Source organism: Bos grunniens, chromosome 11 (genome assembly GCF_055505025.1).
Source record: "Bos grunniens cultivar Pamir isolate PY7600 chromosome 11, Bosgru_T2T1.0, whole genome shotgun sequence".
Lineage (NCBI taxonomy): Eukaryota > Metazoa > Chordata > Mammalia > Artiodactyla > Bovidae > Bos > Bos grunniens.
In genome coordinates, this window is record NC_141175.1 from 29,443,550 (window position 1) to 29,467,797 (window position 24,248).

Consider the following 24,248-nt stretch of genomic DNA (forward strand, 5'->3'; position numbering starts at 1 on the left):
GTGACGTCTTGGTCCAATGCAATGAGCATCAGCTGGCAAGGAGCAGAGCTTTGGGGCAGCCAGAGAGAGGGCACTCCAGGAGGAAGGGTGAGGAAGCCACCAAACGGCCTTGATGACCGATGAGGAGGGGTGATGAGGGCCAGATGGGAGGGACGGTGCCTGCACTGCGGCCCAGTGTGGAAAAGCACTGCCACTGCCAGCCATGCTGAGGACAGAAGGACTCTGACGCATTTTGAAACCAGCAGCTATTTACATTTCTGCAGGAAGAGTTTGGATTAGATGCCAGGCAGGTTTGGATGCAGGAAGCGCTATCAAAGGCCACATGGGTGTTTAATGAGACTCCCTGCAGCTGGGTCAAGAGCATATGGACTTTCCCGGCTCTGCCTTCACTTCAACCCAGCTGAGTACCACAGTGTAGCAGGTGCTGGAGGAGATGCACGTGCACCAACATGCCTCCCTGGGCATGGAGCTGGTGGCACAGAAGGCAGAAAGATGACTAGTGTTGGATGAGATTGAGTCTGGCAAGTGGATTGACAGCAGCCAGAGCTCTGTACAAGGTCTGTGATTTGCAAACACCTGTTCCTAAGTGGCTTAGACAGACAGTCATTGAGGTTCCCTTCTGCCCCCATCACCCCAGCATTTCTGGGCTTCCAAGTTCCCTCCCACTTCTCCAGACCTCAACCCAGATCCCTCACCAGCCCTCCAACTGTGGGTAACGCTCAGAACTCTGAATGCTTCCTTGGTGCAGATGCTGCTCTGGCCCTGGGCACACAGACATGCACCAGACACAGTCCACCCCTCGAGGGGCTCCAGTTGGATGGGAGAGACAAGTAAATAACTAGATAGGCATGTCAAAGAGGACCGGGCTTCCCGGGTGTGCTAGTGGTCAAGAATCCACCCGTCAACATGGGAGACAAGAGACACAGTTTGATCCTCAGGTCAGGAAGATCCCCTGGAGAAGGAAATGGCAACCCACTCTGGTATTCTTGACTGGGGAATCCCACGGACAGAGGAACCTGGTGGGCTATAGACCATAGGGTCACAAAGGGTTGGACAGACTGAAGCAACTTAGCACACACACATCAAAGAGGATTACGTGGGTGAGCCTCCCAGATGTCCTCTTTGCCTCTGGGTCAGTGACAGGGACACATTTCAGCCCAGGCCAGGGAAGCCCAGCCTATTTTCCAAGTGTGCCGAGGGTGCCCTCCTCTGACTCAGGCTGTGGGAGGCGCCCTTTTGTCCACTGGGCCAGGGAGATTGACAGCGTTGATCGTCGTTGTACCCAGAGCCTGCCTGCACTCTGAAGCCAGGTCTGCAGAATTGCCATCAACCCTCTTGGGGTCTACCTTGTGCTTGATGCCCAGGTGGGTTTGGGGTGGGAGGCAAGGTAGACAGGAGGAAGAGATGGAGTTCCTGGCCAAGCTGGTGCCATGTAGGCTCATCACACAAAACTAGAGACGATGAGACAGTGAGTGGGGGCCCAGCTCATCTGGGTGGCAGTCTGGTGGGAATGTTGACATGGGGAAGTTCTTCTTGAAGGAGAAGGAGATTTGACCCAAACTTCTATAGTTGGGGATATAGATGGATCAGGGAAAGCTACTGCAGAGGAAAGCATGGTTGGGCACACAGACCATAGTGGGCACCTGCTGTCACCTACAGGACAAGCCAAGAGAGTCCTATTCAGCTACCTTGATGAAGTGTCTCCTGTGCTGCCTTGCCACCATGGAGGTGATATTACCTGCAGCTCACAGATGATGAAAGCCAAGCCAGAGAAGATAAAGACCACCAGGGCTCAGAGCCAAGAGCCAGAAGAAATCAGCTTCTCAGCTATCCTGTACTCAGGCCAGCTCTGTGGGCTGGAAAGGAGAGCTCCCTGGAGAAGATACTAAAAGATGGCTAGGATGAAGGCAGGGGTATTGCTGTGCAAAGCCACATAACTCAGGCCAGGGTGTTGCCCCAGTGATGTTGGCTAAAAGCACCACATTCCACGTGAAAAGGCCTACTTCTCCAGCAAGGCTTTGTTTTGCTACGGGCTTTGGCTTTGTTTTTGGAGGGAATCTGCGAGAGCAGCTAGAATAGGGCAAAGGTTCAAGCCTGGGCTCCTCTCTGAGCTCCAGCACTTCTTAACTGGGTGGCCTTGGGCAGATTGCTTAAACTCTCTGATCCTCAGTTTCTTCACTGTGGCGAGAGCTAATAATACACTGGCAGCTGCTGCAAGGATTAAAGGTGCTGTATGCAAAGTGCTGGACATAGGATCATGCCCAGTAATGAGGAGCTATTAATATGATGTCAGCTGCCGGCTGCAGCCACCTCCTCCTCAGTGGTCCCTGCTTCCACCACCCAATCACCTCCGAGGAGATTGCTTCAACCCTTGCTAATGCTGCGGGATGGAGGTGAATCTCCTGAGGATCTGAAACAGGGGATCTATGCTCTGGGAGGTGCATTGAACATAAGGAAATGAAGCAGCTTCCCTGATCTTGCATCCCACATGTTTTACACAATATCTGAGAGAAGCCGCTGATGTAGACAGCTGGTCCCGCGGCGTTCCCGCTCAGAGGGGCTATTAGCTGTGTCATGCATCTATTTGTAATGAAATGGAAGTGTTTTGATTTCTCTGGGAAGCCGGATTTTCTCCCAAATCCTTGCTGCTTTCATCCTTGGACATGAAACAGCCCATTCTAATCTCATATGGAGGGGCAGCGGTTCTAAGGCACCCATGAAATCTGACCGCCAACTCAGCTCCCAGGCGGCAGCTTTGATCGCTGGGAGAGAGCAAGCCTTCCCCAGCTTGGTGTTAATAGCCCCATGCATTATTGACGAGCCGCATTTCAGGGCTCGTCTGCAATCCAGATTGCAGGCTGGAGTGTCAGCTGCTTCCCTGTTCCTTGGTGATGGAGCTCTGTCATCCGCCAGAGCCACTAAAAATAGGCACCTGACAGAGTTCTCTGTGTGGCTCACCCTACCCTTGCCACAGACTAGTCGGAGGGCAGCTGACCCGGAACAAGCAGATAAGGTGAAACCACCCCTTTGCGATTCTCTCAATTGCAGGTCCTCTGGTCCAAATGGTCTGTGGAATGGTCAGCTGTCCAGGGAGCATCCTTAGGAAAGGCATATCTGAGGCCTCAGCTGCCTGTGGGTGGGGCTGCGGCCAGACTATGTTCTCTGACACCTGCTGAGAAAGACACAGACCTCCCATGCTTTGGGACCACTGGGGCAAGGCAAGGTTTGAGATTTAACTATCCCTGAAAATTTGCTGGAAATGCTAAGGTGGGGTGGGCAGGCTCACTTACCCATCCTCTCTTACTCTTTGAACTGGATAACCTAGTCAAACCCTCTTTCCTGAATTAAAAAACCATTATCTGAATATCTACAATGTGCCAGGCACTGAGCAAGGGCAGATAGGGCTCCCAGCTGCAGCAGACTGCCTTCAAGATGGGCCCCAGTGACTAATGCCTCCTGTATTCATGCACAGCCCCTTCCAACACTGTTTGGATTGACCTGTGTAATCAATAGAATATTGTGTCTGAGATGAAATCGTAGTAGCATCTGCCTTGCCCTCTTGGATCACTTGTCCTCTGAGGAAAGCCAGCTACCATGTTGGAAGGATACTCAGGCAGTCCCATGGAGAGGCCCAGTGGTCATCTCAGAAGTGGATCTTCTAACCCCAGTCGAGCCTTCAGATGCCTGCAACCCAGGCTGAAGTCTTGACTACAATTCCTTGTGTCCTTTATAGGCTTGCATTTCATCAGCAGCTGTGTCATTAAAAGATGCTATGGGGTACAGCAGCAATCCTGGAAACATGTACTTTGGGCACAAATTGCACCCTGAACCATTCACCTGGGCTGTCTCTTGTTGTTTGCAGGCTGAAAACGTCCTGCCTAAGCAAACGTTGCTGTTGTTCAGTCGTTAAATTGTGTTGGACTCTTTGTGACCCCACGAACTGCAGCACGACAAGCTTCCCTGTCCTTCACTATCTCTCGGAGTTTTCTCAGACTCATGTCCATTGAATCAGTGATGCTATCTACCATCTCATCCTCTGCCGCCCCCTTCTCCAGGGAATCTGTTCCCCCAGACACCAAAGGTGCACCTAAGAGCAACTCTTTTCTAAATGCTCGCGTGTCTTCTTTCACTAGGGCAGTTTCTAGTCACCTTCCTTCTGGCCCCTTACACTCACCTATTAATTAGAATGTAGACATTTGATCTTTCTAAAAACACTAGAAAGACAATTTGGTCCTGTTCCCCTCTGATTAAAAGTCTGTTAGCTGTTCTAAACCAACTTGAGAGATTAAATCCCAAATCTTATTAAATCATGCAAGGTCCTTGGTGGCCTGGTCCCTCCCAGCAACAAGACTTCCTAGCAGCCTCACTTGGATACAGAAAGATTCCTGAAGTCCTAGGGGCTCTCTTGTTTATGGGATGTTGTCTATGTGATGTCCAAGCTGCATCCCACTTGTGCCTGAAATGCCTGCTTCCTCCGTTTCTTCCTCTGGTCCTGCAGGATTCAGCTTAGAACTACGTTGTCTGGGGACCACCACTGAGCCCCCCTTCCCAGGCCACTAGAATGTTGTGCCCCCACCCCCACATCCTTAGCTCCGGGGCTGAGATCTCACCCATGCAAATCAGAATGTGCTGGTCCTTTACAGGCAGTATCCGTTCTGATTTGCCATTTTCTCATTCTGGTTGCTTGGTGCCCATGCCATTCTAGTTGCTAATTATTTTCAAGACTACCCCTTCCAAAGGCCTTGAAAGAAAGAACTCACTAAATATTTCTCGAATGAATAAGTGAACAAAGTCCTCTGGCCTTCAAAGTCACAAAGTGAGTTGGCTTAAGAATCTAGCCCTCTGGGCCCCCAATCTCAGAGCCGGTGAATCAGGCCCTTCCCTTGTGCCACTGTTCTGGCTACTTAAAAAAAATAATCATTTATTTGGCTGGGCTGGGTCTTGGTTGCAGCATGTGAACACTTAGTTGTGGCATGTGGGATCTAGTTCCCTCACCAGGGATCGAACTTGGGCCCTCTGCATTGGAGCACGGAGTCTTTGCCACAGGACCACCAGGGATGACTCCGGTCTAGCTTTTGAAACATCCTGCACTGTCCTGAGATCTGTAGTTTTCATTGGTAGTTTTCTCTGAAAATACAACAGCGAATAATCAAAGCTTGAGCTCCTTTAGCAGACAATCTTGTCCCAACAGGCTGGCTTTTCACACACCTACATCATTAGAAGCAGGAAAACCCCTGTCCTACAAGAAGAGGCAGAGTATGGTTTCTTTGTTGGGTCAGTGACATCCTTGGCACACAAGGATTAAGAAAATCAGAGATACCAAGGGAACATTTCATGCAAAGATGGGCTCAATAAAGGACAAAAATGGTAGGGACCTAACAGAAGCAGAAAATATTAAGAAGAGATGGCAAGAATACACAGAAGAACTGTACAAAAAAGATCTTCACAACCAAGATAATCACGATGGTGTGATTACCTAGAGCCAGACATCCTGGAATGTAAAGTCAAGTGGGCCTTAGAAAGCATCCCTACGAACAAAGCTAGTGGAGATGATGGAATTCCAGTTGAACTATTTCAAATCCTGAAAGATGATGCTGTGAAAGTGCTGCACTCAATATGCCAGCAAATTTGGAAGACTCAGCAATGGCCCCAGGACTGGAAAAGGTCAGTTTTCATTCCAATCCCAAAGAAAGGCAATACCAAAGAATGCTCAAACTACCACACAATTGCACTCATCTCACATGCTAGTAAAATAATGCTCAAAATTCTCCAAGCCAGGCTTCAGCAATACGTGAACCGTGAACTTCCAGATGTTCAAGCTGGGTTTAGAAAAGGCAGAGGAACTAGAGATCAAATTGTCAACATATGCTGGATCATGGAAAAAGCAAGAGAGTTCCAGAAAAACATCTATTTCTGCTTTATTGACTATGCCAAAGCCTTTGACTGTGTGGATCATAATCAACTGTGGAAAATTCTGAAAGAGATGGAAATACCAGACCACCTGACCTGCCTCTTGAGAAAACTATATCCAGGTCAGGAAGCAACAGTTAGAACTGGACATGGAACAACAGACTGGTTCCAAATAGGAAAAGGAATACGTCAAGGCTGTATATTGTCACCCTGTTTATTTAACTTATATGCAGAGTCCATCATGCTGGGCTGGAAGAAGCACAAGCTGGAATCAAGATTGCCAGGAGAAATATCAATAACCTCAGATATGCAGATGACACCACCCTTATGGCAGAAAGTAAAGAAGAACTAAAGAGCCTCTTGATGAAAGTCAAAGAGGAGAGTGAAAAAGTTATCTTAAAGCTCAACATTCAGAAAACTAAGACCATGGTATCTGGTCCCATCATTTCATGGCAAATGGATGGGGAAACAGTGGGTGACTTTATTTTTGGGGCTCCAGAATCATTGCAGATGGTGATTGCAGCCATGAAATTAAAAGATGCTTACTCCTTGGAAGGAAAGTTATGACCAACCTAGATAGCATATTAAAAAACAGAGACATTACTTTGTCAACAAAGGTCTGTCTAGTCAAGGCTATGGTTTTTCCAGTGGTCATGTATGGATGTGAGAATTGGACTATAAAGAAAGCTGAGCACAGAAGAATTGATGCTTTTGAACTGTGGTGTTGGAGAAGACTCTTGAGAGTCCCTTGGACTGCAAGGAGGTCCAACCAGTCCATCCTAAAGGAAATCAGTCCTGGGTGTTAATTGGAAGGACTGATCTTGAAGCTGAAACTCCAATACTTTGGCCACATGATACGAAGAGCTGACTCATTTGAAAAGACCCTGATGTTGGGAAAGATTGAAGGCAGGAAGAGAAGGGCACGACAGAGGATGAGATGGTTGGATGGCATCACAGACTCAATGGACCTGAGTTTGGGTGAACTCTGGGAGTTGGTGATGGACAGGGAGGCCTGGTGTGCTGCGGTTCATGGGGTCGCAAAGAGTCGGACACGACTGAGTGACTAAACTGAACTGAACCACCTTTGCAGTTATATTTTAATAGCTCACATTACATGTTAAGCAGGCTTCCAGGTGGCATTAGTGGTAAAGAATCCTCCTGCCAATGCAGGAGATGTAAGAGGTGCCGGTTTGATCTCTGGGTCAGGAGGACCCCCTGGAGGAGGGCATAGCAACCCACTCCAGTATTCTTGCCTGGAGAATCCCATGGACAGAGAAGCCTGGTGGGCTACAGTCCATAGGGTTGCAAAGAGTCGGACACACTGAAGCTACTTAGCATGAACATGTTTAGCTCCTCACTGAATGAATTACAAAGTGCTCCGATTACTTGAAACAATTATACACTGGAGTCAATATCCTTCCCTAAATTGCTGGGAAGAATTGTATTCTAAATCCAATCTAATCATTGCCCCCATGTTGGAATATTCAATAAAGCCCCAGTGGCTCTGGATCAAGACACTCTTTTTCATCATCCATTAAATCTGCTCTCTAGGGTCACCCCTGACCCAGAGGAGAGTGTAAAATTGTCTTCTGAGTGTGAGGCAGCATCCATAGGATAAGCAGGGTTGCCCACGCATAGAGCAAGTCCGTACTCCTTTTTCTGGCAATTCAGATCTTATATACTCTCATGTTGAGCCTTGCTTAACCAAGTCCACTCATCGTATAGACTGAGGTCAAACCTTAGCTGCTCCTGGAAGCCTGCCATCCTGGTCATGACAGTATACTGGGGCAGGCTCTGCCTGTACGAACACTTTCTCAGTGTGTCAAGAGGCTGGGCCACCAGTTAAACAAATAAATGAACAAAGAGATCAAATTGATACGATTACGATCAGAAATACCAAAATTGGCACCAAATGCTATTTGTTTAATTGACTATGTTGGATGCATTTTGACCTCATTTTTTTCATTCATTTGTCAAATGTTTACTTAGTACCTGTTAATGCACTAGACTGTGAGGTGCAGGGCCCAGCACATCACACACACACACACACACACACACACACACACACACACGCACACGCACCAATTTCCTTGGAAAATCAGGAAATGCACTTTCACATTATCAGGCAGTAAAAATTCTCCGATAAGAACAAAAGAGAATTGTAATTCTACCCAGCTTTCCACGGACAGCCAAGATAAGCCTAGAATAAGTGATCTCCCTGAGGGCTAAATTTTGGACCAGGAATGAAATGGGCACTCTGAAGATGGCTCTAAGGACAAGCTTCCCGACCCTCCCCTGGCTGCTCTCTGTTCACTCCACCTGAGGTCATGTTACCAAAAGATCTGTGGGGGGTGGGGGGGAGGTCTGGCTATTCGTCACCCAAAAAGCCAATAAACAGGCCAGGTTGGTGGAAAGGAAAGTCTGCTTTATTTCAGATGTTGGCAACTGGGAGTGAGGGGCGGTCGGGGCGGACATCTGTCCAAAGGCTGACTCCCTCCCTTCCCACCCTAGTTGCCGGCATCTGAAATAAAGAAACTTCTCCTTTCCAACAACGTGGCCTGTTTATTGGCTTTTGAGAGGTGAATCCCAGACCCTACATACCTTTCGGTAACAGACTGCCAGACTGTCAGGTCGGCAAGGCAAGCAATGCCCCAGGATGGTAGGCATCTCCTGTTGGCAACTGATATTGGGCCTGGAACCCACATGCCAGGGCTCATCCCAAGAACACCTTCCGCAGCTCAGCCAGCTCAAATGCAGCTGATTTTTTTTTTTTTTTTTAAGCCAAGGAAAGCAGAGACTTGGATGATCGATGGTCTGTATGTGTCTTTCTCTTGCTGCTGTGGATTTTTCAATCGGAAAGAGGAGGCTTATCTCTCATTTTTAATTGATTTTAATGCAGCTCAGTCTGGCTAGATCAGATCTCAACTCCTCTGTGGCCTTCAATGAATGGTGTGAGGAGCCGTCTGAATGTTAATGAGGGGCTCTGAGAAGGAGGAGGAGGTAATGAGGCCATGTTGTGCCTGCGAGACTTCCCCAGTGGCTGGGCTGCCGGGCTGACCTGTCTGGATGGACCACCTACAGATTTCAGGGGTGGTGTGGATATGGGGACGGGGGCAGTTTGACCCCTAGATGATGCAGAGGAACAGAAACATGCAGTTGTCATTCACTACAGCCTGGAGGGCTCCTGCCTCCATCCACTGCAGGCTGGGGACTCCAGTTAGCCTGCCTTTCCAGACATTCATTAGTCCCCTCCTGCCAATTCCCTGTACTTCACCTGGCTCCGAAAAGGCTTCTTGGTACCTTTGCAGTTTACGTCTGTACATAGGCAATACCTTCTCATCTTGCTTCCTGTTTGTCCCTGCTCCCACCCCCTCTTCCTCTAAACCTTGCTGGGCTCCACCTCTCTGCATAAGCTTGGACCAGTTGCTAAGCTCTCCTGGTCCTCAGCTTTCTCCTCTCAAAGAGGGGTAACAGCATTGATCATGGGGCACTATTTGAGGAGGCAGAGAAGATACTTCAGGTAAAGCACTCAATGCCATACTCAGAGCAGTAAATACTCAAGTGTTACTTCTTTTCTACGCAGCCTCCCTCTCCACCAAACCACCTGGATCCAGAGATGGGAGCAAAATAATGAAAAATAGGAGGATGGTTGAAATGCTGTTTGGTGGGGATGGATCCAGGCTCCTCTTGCAACATCACGATACGGTGGTTAACTCGTGGAGACCCATTCCATTCTCTTGGCTGGAAAGAGATCACAGGCTCCTTGGAGGAGAGGTTCTCAAGGGAAGCTACTAGAGAAGAAATTTCAGAGAGGTTTTAAAATCCCAGTGCTCTGGCATATGCCCCAGGATCTGACTCAGTTGGCCCGGGATGGGCCAAGTGTTGACAGAGGTTTAGAATATTGTGGAATATTGTAAAGGTTTGGAATATTGTGTTAAATGGGGAATGGGAGGGACAGAGGCAGGGAAGGTCTTACCCCACACAGCAGGGGCCCCTTCTAAGAGTTCAGTTACTTTGCTCCACCTGATGGTCCTCTGTAGGCCTCTTCCTGTGGTCAATACAGTTGTTCCAGGGGAAAACCCAGTAACCCCGCAGTGGTCTCGATAAAGCCCAGGTGGTAGGTGGGTAAGTTGGGGAGTGAAGCACTGGTGTCTCGTGTCCCTTAGTTCCCCAAATCCTTCCCGTCCTTCAAAGAGGAGAGCCGGGACAGTCCTGTATCCAATACAGGCTCACAGTTGTCTCTTACAGACTCAAACAGCTAAGCGCTGATTTTCCAGTATGTACAAACTTGAAACACCCATTCGCACTGATATCACAACCCTCGAATCCTCGCGCATACATACAAATGTGGTCAAAGGTAGGTTCACTGAAACGTACGTATTTTCAAACATATGTCAAGAACTGTGAATAGTCTGAGATTTTTCTCCTACTTGCCAGCAAGAGATTTCCCTGCCACAGTGTCATGGATGCTGGTAGAAAACACAAAATTCCTGGATTAGGCATGAAGGACGGTTTATTTCTAACAGCAATCTCAGTTGCCAGAGTATCGGCATTTTGGTGCCAGGTCTCTGAGTTGTCATTTCTACAGGGTGACATGAGAAGGACTCAGTGACACCTGCATCACCAGCCCCTTACGATGGTAGTGTGTTCCTTAGTCACAGGACCGGGGCTGCTTGAAGAAGACACGAAGCCTGGATCAGAGGGATGTAGGCATGCTCTTCCCTGACACGCGTCAGTGTCTCAGACCAGTCAGCCACTGCGTTGCAGCTGGCCGCATACGTATTTGCACCAAGACTTCTTGACCAGCTTTTCTTCTTTCTGACTGCCTCTTGTTCTGCCTTTTTTCCCCTCATTCAAAAAAGAAACAAACTCTTTGTCTTCTTTTCCATAACCTTCCAACCTCCACTACTTCTGATTTTTAATCACATCATTTACCAGAAGTTTCTATATCAGATCATCAGCTTTCTGGGTCTGGTGCGTTCCCCGGCTGAGATTTCTTTTTAGGGCATCACGCTGGGCTAGTTCCACTGTTTTTTCCCACCCCACGCCTTCCTCTTTTGTAGATTCCTTTTTCATTTTGCTTGTAGCACACCCTCAAACAACCTTTTCTAAAAGGCTATTTAGTTGATAGTCTATGTAGTTACAAGATGAAAGCCTCAAAATCACTTTCCCTCTGAACCCATTCTAACTGTCTGAGCTGTTGCTATGAATTCTGGGGCTAATTTGATCCTCTTTCTTGGTGAGTGATCTGTTTTTCCCTCTCTGGAAGATAAGATCTTATCACTGGTCTTCTCAAATTTCATAAGTATATTCCAAGGAGTTCTGCCTTTCAGACCAAAGATCTATGTCTTCAAACTAGGTCATTTTTTCCTGACCTCAAAACCTACACAACTGGTTTTCTCTTTCTGGAAAGCTCATAGAAGAGAGTGGGTGCCTGGCAGACCTCTGATAGAGAGTGTCTGCTGACCTCCTCTGAGTCATTTTTAGATCGTGACTTCCTTGCTCTGGCTTATCTTTCAGTTCAGTATAATCTTCTTGCCATTTTCCAGAAAGTCAGTACAGTCTCTTGCCACTGATGAACTCTTGGCCATATGGCCGGGGATGTCCACGGTTGTATGTTTCTAAGGGAATTTCAGGGTATGGAAAGGGAGGGATAAGGCTGTACTTGGTCTAACATCTGGAATGGGAAGTTCTCCTCCGGAAGGCTTCAGGTCCCTCTGAGCAAGGCTGGGAAGGAGCAGGGGAGGCAAGGAGGGTGCTGGGCATGTTTTCGCAGGCCTGACTAGGTTTCTGTGACTGAGGGAGTGGTCATGGGCTATCACTTGACTCAAGAATGTGGAACTTTGCTGGGGGCCAGATGCCAAGATGGTAATAGGAAGGAAGGAGGGTCCATGAGAATGGGAGGAAAGAGAGCTACCGAGGTGGGCTGGAGAAGCCTGGAGAGGGGCAAGTGGGGCCCCAGGCCTCTGTGGGCAGCCTTGGGGTGACCTGGCTCTGTTTCTGCCTTACCCTCAGGTCTGCAAGACAGAGGCCACCAAGCAGCTAGCTGGCAACACACAGAGCAGCTTCCTCTCCCTTCCAGACTCAAGCATCCCCTGGAGCGAGGCTACCTTTTGAGGGTCCGCTTGGACCTCGGTTGATGTGTCCGCATCCACATGGTTTAGTTTAGCTGGTTACTTTCCTCTGGACACTAGGAGTCAGTGGTGGGGTGTGTGGGGTGGGTGGGCAGCGGGGAGGCGGGGGAGGGGGAGCTGGGTGGTGTGTGTGGAGGGGAGATTAGGAGATCATTCTGAAGTGTGGGACCCTTTGTGAGGAAGACAAGTAGAAGAAGGAATGGCAGTGGAGGACTCTGGGCAGTGAAGGTCAAGGGGAAATGGGGCAAGACAATGGAAGAGGCCACCAAGTGGAGAAAAGACAGCTTGGGGTTCCCAGGAAGCTGCACCTGCTGGTACCCCCTGCCCCTCCTGTCTGACCACCTGGTGCCTTTGTGCCTCAGTTTCCCATTTGTTTGCTCCTTACTGAGCTTCCTTGAGGTCAGTGGGCATCCATCAGTCCCAGCTCAGGTGAGAGGTAGGTGATTGCCTGGGACCAGAGACTCAGAACTGCCCAGCTGTCCGGAAGCACTGAGTGAGGGGATGCAGCAGGCCCTGGGCTGGCACTACCTGGGCTGGGTAGGGGAAATAGAGGACCCTGGATCCTGCCTTCAGGGAGCCAGTAGCTAGTGGGGAGGAACAGAGCCCAGGTGAGAGACTTGGTTGACTTCCAACACGGAAGAACATTGCCCTGACCAACAAGGGAGCTGGAGCGAGGCAGCCCCAGGGATGGGCCCCCTGGGCTTGGTAGGAAGAGGGAGTCAGGGGACTCAGAGGCCACAGGTGAGTGGGTGGCTGATGAGCCTGCACTACAGCCTGAGTTCCAAGGGCAGCCCCAGGGCTTGTGACAAGTGTGAGAGAGCTGAGGCATGCATGGGCTACAGACAGGCTCAAATTCATGGCGTTGAACCACGACCCCGCTTCAGCACAAACCCAGCTGGAAGCACGACACGGGATGGGGCTGGATGCTTGGCAGCTCTCACTCGCATCCACTCGCATGTGAAGGAAGGAGCCAGGAGCACTGGAAGCAGACTTGTTAGCTCCCTAAGTCTCAGCTGGAGCCCTGGAGCTCCTCTAGTCCAACCTGCTTGCTCAGCCGATGTGGGAACCAGGGCCCAAAGGCAGAGGCCAGGTCTTCCCTCTACAGAGCACCCTGGGCATCTGGAAAAACCCCAGTTCCCCTCAGGGTCAGGTCAGAAACCTTTTCCTTTGGGATCCAACCTAATCCTCTGGGCAGGCCAGAGTCGCACCCCGTCAATCCCCCAGCTCCAAGAGTCCAGAGCAAAACCGCACTATCAGGTCTTAAGCTCCTCCAGCTGGGCCCAGGGTCCTGTTCTCCTGGTCTCTTGGGACTCAGGAGACTCAGTGGTCTAGTAGGGGAAGAAAAGAAGGAATGGCATTGTCCCCGGGCCCCTCTAGTTTTAGGCCCCACCCAGGCCCCCTCATCAGCCCTCAGCCTTTCTTGCCCTGCCTAGGGGCACCCACTCCTGGCCTCTCTGTCGCCTGAGCTGTGCAATATTTCCTATTTTTAAACTGCAAAAATGTTCCTAAAAGGTTCCAAGGCATCTTGGAGGTTGTTCTGGGGAGGGAGAAATGTCAGACTCCGAGTCTCTGAACTCACAGTGGTGTGGGCACTGGGGTGACTTGCCAGCTTGCCCTTGAAGCAGCACTGTACCTGTTCCCACCTGGTAGCCTGAAGGCCAGACCCCACATGTTTGGCATCTTTTGTAAGTTGACACTTCCAGATCAGCCCTTGGGGACAGTTTTGTAAGCCCTAAGCATGGTCCAGGAAGATTAAGAGGGAAAGGTGGCTCCAGGGCCCCCAGAAGGTCCCAGGGTTTAGGCCCACCCAGCTATATGGTGGTTAATTTTATATGTCAACTGGAAAGGTGTTTTAGGATGAGATTTACATTTGAATAGGCTTTTGAGAAAAGCCAATAGCCCTCTGTAACGTGGGTGGGCCTCATGCAATCATTGGAAGGCCTGAATAGAACAAAAAGCCCAGCCTCCCCTGAGTAAGGCGGAATTCTGCCAGGAGGTCATCTGGGCATTAGCTTTGCTGGATCTTCAGCCTGCTGACCTGTTAGAGGGAAACAATGACTGAAACTGCCCATCCTGCCTGGCCAGGCTCCATGGTAACCGTTTGCATGAGTTCTTTTATGACAGCAGGTCCTGGTAAGGAATATGCAACTATTCCAACCGGAAGAATTCAGGAAAGGTCAAAAGGAGATACCAGGTATCCTACCACCTCCCCAAATCCTCCTCGATGGAATCTATTTTGACTGAGCAATGCATGCGCTATCAGGATGAACCAAAAGTCAGAAGGATTGGCCAGACAACCCAGAAACGAATCCCATCACCATAAAACCCAAGGCTGTGAGCCACATGGCAGAGCAGTCTTGGGTTCCCTTACCCTTCTGCTCCCTGCCCAGGCGTCCCTTCACAATAAAGTCTCTTCCCTTGTCAGCATGTGTGTCTCCTCAGACAATTCATTTCCAAGTGTTAGATAAGAGGCCCCTCTTGGACCCTGGAAAAGGTTCCCCTTCCTTCAGCAGACCCACACTACAGATTGGGATTTTCCAGTCTCCGTAATTTTGTAAGACAATTACTCGCAATAAATCTCTTCATATATATATTACAGACCAAATGTGTCCCCCCAAATCCATATGTTGAAGCCCAAACCCCCCAGTGTGATGGTATTAGGAGGTAGGACTTTGGGGAGGTTAATTGGGGTTAATTAGGCCTTGAGGACAAGGCTGTGACAGGCCTTTGACTCTACTGGCATGCTGATCTTGGACAGCCAGACTCCAGAACTGTGAGACACAAATTTTTGTTGTTCAACCCATCCAGTCTGTGGTATTTTCCTATGACGTCCTGAGCTAACATAACATCTTCTCAGTTCTGTTTCTCTGGAGAACCCTGATGAATACAATCCCATTGGTGGGCAGCAAATGGCAGAACCTGGGGTGGCCCCTAGGCCTGGGGAGCAGCCTTCCCCATCTTGGTCCAGCGCGGGGTCTGCTGGCGCAGCCCACTTCCTTCCTCACTCCAGCCAAGAGCCCTGTGGGAAAGGGCAGGCCAGAAGCAGCTGCGGGGGTCCTCCAAGAGGGCTGTGAGGTGGGGAGGGGCCTGGATGCTGTGGGCATAACAAGAATAGTGTGTTCTGATGTTAATCAAATGCCTTGACCTCCATTGTGTTTACAGTGAGGCAGGCAGGAAAGAAACTACACCACACCCATTTGTCAGAGGAGGAAACTGAGGCTCGGAGAGGGGAAGAGACTCATTTAAGGTCACAGAGCAGAGTATACTGCAGTCAGAATCAGAGCCAGGCCTCTGGGCCGGTACAGAGCAGGTACTGGCTCCATGAGTACACAGCTTTGCACAGTGGCAGTATCATAGCCAATGAGGTTTATCCAAAGCGTGATTATTGCTAACTGAAAACTTTATCTGATACACGTGCACAGAGTAAATGCACAATGGACAAAAAAGCAGTAAATAAATGGGCCTTACAGCTCAGGGCCTGACCACAGTAGGGGGTCAGCAAATATGTATTGAAATCAGCAAAAGAGGCCCTGAAGCCTGGTGCATGACGTCACAATGTCCCCACTGACTTCCTCCATCACACACACACACAGGAGCATCTCTCTAGAACACTTACAAAGCTTTGAAGAGGTTCTGTTTTGTCGTGGTCAAATAGCCCTGCCGTGGGCACCAAGTCCCTCACTCAAAATAGAACTCCCAGGACCCCTGCCCACTCCCTGCAACACCTCACTCCCCTCCATTCTCTAATCACCTCCCTGCAACACACACAGCTCTGGCTAGAAACACCAGGACTCTCCCCTTCTCCTCACAGCCACACTAGGGAACCTTCTCAACTTCCCACTGCTGTTTCAAAAAATGCTGATCCTTGTCAGCTGTATTAATGAATCACAGCCCAGGAGGCGCCAACCTTCCTAAAAATATCTGAGAACCCTCAGTGCAGAGAGAGTCTGTGAAGGCGGGTGCGCCCTGATGGAGCCACCCTGCCTGTCCCTGTCCCCTGGCCACCCCTCACACCCACATCTCCCCACAGCACCATCCCTACCTGCTCTGAGCTCCCAAACCCTGAATGGGTGGGTGCAGAGCCAGGTATCTCCGAGAGAGCCTTCGGTCCCCTCCAACATTATAGATGGGGAAATTGAGGCTCAGAAGTGGGAAGGGCCAGAGACCCCCTGGTTCCTGGTGAGAGGGTTCTCTGCAGATGCTGCATCTGTGTCAGCAGCCAGCTAAGGGAAGGCAGGAAGGAGGCTTTCTGTCCAGAGCTCTGGCTGAGCTGGGCTGGCCCTGAACGAGCCCTGGTCTGATGGGACCTCAGCTGCCACCCCATAGATACAATGAAAAGCTCCTTCAGGTGAAAGCAGTTTCCCAGGGACAGGAGAGCAAGAGGGGAGGTTGTACAGGGTGCCCAGGCCGTGGTGAAGTTGCCCTCTTACAGCAGATTTATGCTTTTCAAGCAGGGAAACTGGGAATGACCCTGAAGATGGAGAGTATCTTCATCTGGAGAGCAAGCTCCAGAAAGAAGTGAGTCCAGTCCTTTGAAATTCCTGCACAGGAGCCTTCCTGGTGCTCACTTCCATCCCAACCCATCGTAGAATCCTCCAGGTCTCCCCAGCCACCGCAGTTTTCTCCAAGGGTGGTTGCAGCAGCACCTGGGAGCCTGTTGGAAGGCAGACCCCCAGGCCCCAGGCCAGGTCAGCTGGATCAGATCCCCAAGTGGCTCCTAGGCCCCTCGGAGTGTGAGAAGCGCTGGCCTGTGAACCACTTAGCATCAGGTCACATGCCGCAGTGACACCTATGATTAGTTGCACATAAACAATATTAGTTAGCTGCCGGGAGGGGGGCAGGGAGGACTGGAATAGAAGAGGAAAGATGCCTGAGATAGCAAATCCATGTGAAAATTGGAAACTGCTAGGACTTCCCTGGTGGTTCAGTGCCTAAGACTCTGGGCTCCCAGTGCTGGAGTTCCGGGTTTGATCCCTGGTCAGGGAACTAAATCCCACACATCGCAACCAAGACCCAGTGCAGCTAAGTAAATAAATAGATTGAAAAACAAAAGTGGAGATTGCTGTTCAGCTCCTTTGGAGGAATGAGGTTCATGGAATGACTGAATCTGGGAAAATAAAGGATGAGAGGCTTTTGCCCTCTTCCTAAGGCCAGAGCTCCTCTGCAGTCTCCCCAGCGGCTGCTTTCCAATCCCAGCCTGAGCTCCTACCGTGATGGGGAGCTCACCACCTCTTAGGCAGGCCATTGTGGGGTGGACATGGAGCCGACTCGCCTCCACGTCCCCAGCTGGCCTGCTCTCCAGCCCTTGGTCCCCTCTGGGCTGTCAGTAACTAAGTCTGTCCCTCCTTTGATCCTCGACTCCCTACCACTTTATTCTCTTGTTCCAGAAATAGTCTTTCTATTTGTGTGTGGAGAGTCACTTTATGGGTCTCTTTTCACTGAGTACAGAGGTGTTGAGGAGGCCTCTATCCAGGCAGAACTTCTGCTGTAAGGATTTGCTGAGGTGGCCTCACTTCACCCCGACACTGGCCATCAGACAGGGAGGAGGCAGCAGGCAGGATTGGCGGAGTCAGGGGCCCAGGGAGGTGTCGCCTCCAAGGGCCTTTCTAAGCCGCAGATACTCTGGTGCTGCTTGGTGAGGACACAGGTGCTCAGGATGCTGAGTGGTTGCTGAACATCACCCCTTCTACTGGCAGGGCCATGGGAACCTCAGGGCACTGGAGGAGGGAGTGCCAAAGAGCCTGGTGGGGGACAGCAGGTGTGCACTCGCGGGGGCCCACCACTCTGGCTCCTCCCTGCTTTTCCATGGGGCTCCAGTCTGGCATCCTGGTCTCAGCCACCTTCTAGGCTGAGTTTATCCTCCCCTTCATCAGCACCAAGGCCTGTATCTCATCAAGTGATGCTCTTGTTAGGATCCAAGCTACAAACTTGGGGTCACCGTCAGTTCTAGCCCCCTCCTCCCTCCCTCTCCTCTCCTCTGTGCCGCTCACGGATTTATGTGAATCCTGGAATTCTGGTGGTAGTGAAACTTTTGGTACAGAGCCCAGGGACATTGTTCTGGTCCTACCTTGTCGGTGACTCACTTTGGAACCTCAGGCAGGTTCGGATTCCTCCCTGAACCTTTGCCCCATCTATAATGACAACCTCTACACACAGCGGTCCCCAACCTTTCTGTCACCAGGGCCAGATTCGTGGAAGACAAGTTTTTCACGGACGAGAGGTGGGGAGGGATGGTTTCAGGATGATTCAAGCACATAGCATTTAGTGTGCAATTTATTTATAATCTAATGCCACTGTTGATATGACAGCGGGTACCGATCTGTGGCCCAGAGGCTGGGGTCTCCTGCTCTACAGGCCCTCAGAACTGGGTTACTCTAGACCTGTGTTGAACAAACGGAAGTCACCAGGCACGTTTGGCTATTTATATTTAAGTTGATGAGAGTTAAATAGAATAAAAAATTCAGCTCCTCAATCACATGAGCCACGTTTCAAATGCTCAGTCATCACCAGTGGCGGTTCTATTGGACAGTGCAGGTTTAGAACCACGGAAAGTTCTCACAGACAGCGCTGTTCCACCATCCAGTGAATTGCAATGAGTCTGGGAATCACCTGGGCTCTGGTTACAGTGCAAAGTCTGACTCAGGCTGGTGGTGGGACAGGCTCTGTGCCTCTCACAAGCTCCCCTGTGCTGCTGCTGCTGCTGCTGCTGCTACTCTGAGGCTGTGAGCCGTACTTGGAGGAGCAGAGATCTAAACTGCTCAGCCTGGATATGGGGCCAGCATCACTTGGCAGCATCTTAGTAATACAGAATCTTGGGCCCCACCCCAGACCTGCTGAATCAGAAGTTCCGGGGTTGGGGGCGAGGAGAGGGAGGTGCCGGGCCCAAGAATCTGCATTTTCATGGGCCGTCGTTGACTCACAAACACATTTGAGTCTGAGACTCCTGAGTCCATCTGGGTTTCCACAAAATAGTTGCTGTAGTTCGTTATCACTTCTCTCTCGAAGCACGTCCTGCTAGGTCCAAACTTGCTACCCCATGCAAAGACGCGGAGCCTGGGGTCACTTGCATCAGAGCTGTACCCTGCTCGTTGGGGGCTCAGGAGGAGATGAGCAGCAGCAGCAGGCCCAGCCTCAGACCGTGGCCTTGTCCTAAGCTCACTTGGCAACTGGACTCCAGGGGGCCATCCACTCTCGCGTCTTCCCACCAGCAGACCCAGTGTTCGCTGTGGGAAGATACAGAGGCACAGGGTCTGGTCAACGACAAGCACTCACTTCTGAGCCTGCATGCCAGGTGGAGGGCAGGCCTTTCCCTGGACCCAGGTCTCCTAGAGGCCTAAGACAGTGAGGCCCAGTGCCGAGCCAGTTGCCCGCTCAGTGTCAGCTGTGACCAGGGATTCAAGCAGGGGCAGGGCTACGCCCAGCTCAGGATTCCAAACCTAGCAGCCTGCAAATACTGCCTGCGTGCCCACTTGTGGCCCACTACTCCGTGGGGTCCTCCCCTGGCCTGCAGCCTGCTTTCGCCCCCACCATGACGGCTCCTCCACCGGACTGACTAGACATTTCCAAGGCCACTACTTCCTGCTACTCCTGTCTACTCGCCATAGTGTTTGGTGGGTGCTCCGAGCACCCTGGCCCCTCCCCAAAATTACTGATCTTGACTAAGCGGGCCTCCCTGCCACATACCACAGCTTGAACCATGGGTGCCGAGGAGACTCCGTCTGGAACTTGATCCTGGTAGATACTGCAGCCTGAGACACACCTGGAAAGGGCAGCTGTGGGCACCTGTCCCCTTTCCCAGGGGACCCACCATGCTCCAGAGGACCTCCCCACCACCTCCCACCCCCAGCATGGGGGCACGTCTAATACCAGCAGGGGTTGTCCCACTGGAAGGTGAACATGGAACCTCAGAGTCGGCTCCACCTCCATGGAGCAGGACCTTCTGGGGATGAGGCATGGCCACCAAGCAGGCCAGGACAGGAAGGGCTTTGTCACTCCTCTCAGGATATAAAGGGAGAAGTGCAGCCAGAGAGAGCCAGAGACCTGCTGGAGGCCTCATACAGTGAGCCTTGCAGAGCCAGGGCTTTTGGCCTGAGGCACGCCCTGCCCTGCAGGCCAAGGCTTCTGTGGAAGCACTCGGGCCGGCCGTCTGCGATGGAGGCTCTGCGCTGGCTCCTTCTCTGGCAGTGCTGCTGGGGGTGGTGGTTCTGAGAATCCTTTTATTAATGAAGAAAGTGTGACTCGCTGAGGTCAGGTAGCTAGCAAATGCTTCTGTTCCCCCTCCAGGAACGCCCCAGGGCTGGCCATGGCCAGCTTCTTTCCCAGGACAGGAGCCCTCGGCATCTCCCAGTCCACGCTCAGCAGCTCTGCCCCATGCTGCCACCGACCAGGAGCACCCTCCTCAGGGAGGCCTTCCCGTGGTGGCCAGAGTCGTGCTCCCAGGGACTGAGCTGCAGCTGTTTTCCTGTGACCGTCATGTGCCCCTTCCCCCTCTGTGGTCCCCCACTTTCCCCCGCACCTGTGCAGGGCTCTCAGAGTCACAGATAGCGCCCTGGCTGACCTTGCCTGAACCCCCTCCTCCCTCTCCCGGCCTCTGAACTGCCCACGTGGGCCAGGGCAGGAGAGCCCCCAGCTCTCTGCGTCTCTGTCCCTGCTGCCTGAGAGCTCTCTGAGTCATGAGGAGCCACCAGACTGCAGCCCTTGGTCCAGGAAGAGGAGATGGTTGGACCCCCCGAGCACATCAGCACCAGGTATGGGCACCCCTCCCAGGTCTCCTTTTCCTCCTCCTGGGGTGGGGTGGGGGGGTCCTCTCCTCACTGCCCCATGAGCCCTCAAGGATAGAGACTGAGTTTCTCCTGCTCTGTCCCCCTCTTGGAATCTCCTGACTCCGTGGAATTCACATTTGTTGGGTGCTTGCTTGTGCCAGAAACCATCCAGGTACCGTCACATAGATTCACTTCATCCTTTCAATGACACTGTCTGGTGAGTGTTACTGGGTTTCCCCAGTGGCTCAGCTGGTAAAGAACCCGCCGGCCAATGCAGGAGATGCAAGACATGTGGGTTCGATTCCTAGGTCAGGAAGATCCCCTGGAGAAGTAAATGGCAACCCACTCCAGTATTCTTGCCTGGAAAATTGCATGGGCAGAGGTGCCTGGCAGGCTATAGTCTAGGGGGTTGCAGAGAGTCAGACACGACTGAGCATGCAGACACAGGATACAGGTGGGTGTTATTAGCCCATTTACAGATGACAGAACTAAGATATGGAGAGCTGACATCACTGAGAGAAGGCCACCACCTTAGTAAATGCCAGCACTAGGATTCAGACCAAGGTGGGCCATCCCTGGGTTCAAGATCTCTCCACAGGCCAAGCTGCAGTCCACATAAGCTGCAGTTTCAGGGCCCTGTGAAGAAAGACCTGTCAGGGGCTGCATGCCTGCGGAGCAACAGGAGGCCCCAGGGACCTCTCCCCCACCCCCACCTTCACCCCAGCTGGTCCATCAGGCCAGACAGTGGGGCTGAGGATGTCAGGCAGTGCTGGCAGCCAAACAAGGGGTCGCAGTCAGTCAGACACTTCCTCACTGCACAAAGCACCACTTCCCTCCAGACAGAGGACCCCAAAGAATGCTTGGAATGTCGTTGGGGCCAGACAGCCTCCTGCAGATGCCGAGAGGCTGGCTTTGTGCTCAGTTTGCCAGGGCGACTGACCCCAAGTTAGAAAGGTCACTCCCTGACCTGTGACCCTGCCCTCTCACCTCACAGCGGGGGGAGGTGGTGGAGAGAGGGAGGGGTGAGTTGGGCCTCCCTCCAGTGGCTCTTCCACACCAGTGGGATGGTGTCCCAAGTTTGCAGCTTCAGGAAAGAGACTCAAGAGGCCTCCTCCAAGAGGCCTTCTTGGCTGCTCTAAAGTTTAGCCCACAGTGTAGCCTGAGATTTGAGGACCCCACGGCCCCCTTGCATAGGCACAGGCAGAGCTGGGCCCGTGGCTGGGAAACAGTGGGCCTTCGCTATGGTAAGTGGAGTTAGGAGGCTGGTGGTCAGCAGTGGCATGGTTGGTGGGATTCTTGGTAGGCTTGGAGTCAGGGCCCAGCCCAGGGCAGCCAAATGAGTAGATATGAGAAGGAGGGAAGAGGGGACCATGTCCACCCAACCCTAAAATCCAGAGAAACATTTTCAACTTGCTTGTGACTCACTCTTCCTCAGCAGAAAACTGTTTTTTCCTTCAAAATCACAGACTTCCACCTTCAGACAATAACGTGTTCTCAGGAAGTGACATGTGTTGTTTTTCTGTGCAGGCTGCTGGGGGTAGTGTTTGTTTTACAAACGGTTTACTGTAATAAGGCCTGGGAGCCATGCTTCCCCTCAGACCAGGCTGACCTCTAAATAAGGTGATCAGATTGGGCAAATAAAAATACAGGACACCCAGGTAAATCAGAAGAACAACAAATCATTGTTTTAATCTAAGTACATCTCACACAATAGTTGGGACAGACTTACACTTAAAAAAATAAAATTTTTATTTATCTGAAATGTGGATATAACCTGTATTTTGTTGGGCTACCTTGTCCTCAAGTTCATGGACCAAGCCACTCCTGGCTACCAGCCCCAGGGGCTCCTGAGGTACCTCCTGACTCCACTGGCCCTAGAAAGGGTCCGCTGTCTCCTGATCACTGACCCTGCTCTGGCTGTGTCTTTGGAAAAGGGCACTGGGCCCTCAAGTCACAGGCCAGACTGTGACTCAGCTTTAGAGCAGCCAAGAGGCCAAACCCCATTCAGAATGGCCTTCAACCTTGTTCCGCATCTGCCCCTCCTTCCATTGAATTCCTGGGAAGACTGACAGGTGGAGGGAGGTCTCCTCTCTGAGGTCAGGATCCTCAATCTGGTCTTGGAGGAGCTCTCACCAGGCCACAACACCTGCTCAGGGCTTTTTGGCCTCAACCTGAGGGGAGGCAAGCTGAAAGTTGACCCTTTACAAGAGTGCCTGACCTGGACCCCTACCCTGGATCCATCCCTCACCCACCCTCCCTGGCCATCAACTCCTCCAGGCGTTTGACACTCCAGGACCTGACCTCTCACCCCAGTTCCTGCAGTGTGTGAAGGGGGAGTTTTCTCCCTCCTTTTCTGGCTGAGACACCCGAACATGGAGTCCTGTTTCCATTTTAAAGCATTATATCATGACCCCTGAGAAATGTACTTTTTCCAACTTTATGGGTCCCTAGGGGCTTCCCTGGTGGCTCAGACAGTAAAGAATCTGCCTACAATGTGGGAGGCCTGGGTTCGATCCCTAAATTGGGAAGATCCCTTGGAGGAGGGCATGGCAGCCTACTCTAGTATTGTTGCCTGGAGAATCCCCATGGACAGAGAAGCCTGGCGAGCTACAGTCCATGGGGCTGCACAGAGTTGGACACGGCTGAATAACTAAGCATAGCACAGCATAGCACAGGGGCTTCCCAGGTGGTGCGGTGGTAAAGAATCCGCCTGCAGTGCAGGAGACACAGGTTCAATCCCTGGTCAGGAAGATCCTCTGGAGAAGAAAATGGCAGCTCACTTCAGTGTTCTTGCCTGGGCAATCCCGTGGACATAGGAGCCTGATGGGCTATGGCCCATGGGGTCAAAAAAAGTCAGACACAACTTATCTACTAAACAGCAATAACAACATGGAGCCCTAGAGCAGGTGAGACATGCTTCTTCCATTCACCACCTCTGAAAGATTCCACGCTAGGTTCACTCATTGAGAAACATTCCCAAGGCGCCTACTCTCAGCTTGGCCCAGCTTGGTCTGGATTGGTGAAAACAGAGAAGATCCACTGATCCTCAGGAGCTTGGGATGGTGGGAGAGAGACGGGTACATGTCTTATCACCTAGCAGTGTTTCTAGGCTCGTGGGGAGTGGGGTGTGTGCTGTGGGGCTGCCCAGGCTGAGAGAGCAGGGCAGGCTTCTCAGAGGAGGCAGTGATGAACTGAGTTCCAAGAGCGGGAAGATTCTGCTGGAAAGGAGAAGAGAAACGAAGTTTCAGAAAGACGAGCAGATGGACCAAGGCCTAGAGGCTTGGAAGCCACGTGGTTCTTTGAGCTGGAGAGGTTCATGGGAAGTCAGGCCAGGGAGGGCAGTAGAGCAGGTGATGCAAGGCCTCTGGTGCCAGCTGGGGCTTGGGTTTCATCCGACAGAGACCCAGGAGGGCGGAATTCCAGGTGAGACCAGAGCTCACCC

At 51.5% G+C, this 24,248-nt stretch overlaps 1 pseudogene; it reads left to right on the forward strand.

Moving 5' to 3' along the window:
- Positions 1-15,375: 15,375 nt before the first annotated feature.
- LOC147362791 (U4 spliceosomal RNA) lies at positions 15,376-15,493 on the forward strand (annotated as a pseudogene).
- The last annotated feature ends 8,755 nt before the right edge of the window (positions 15,494-24,248 follow it).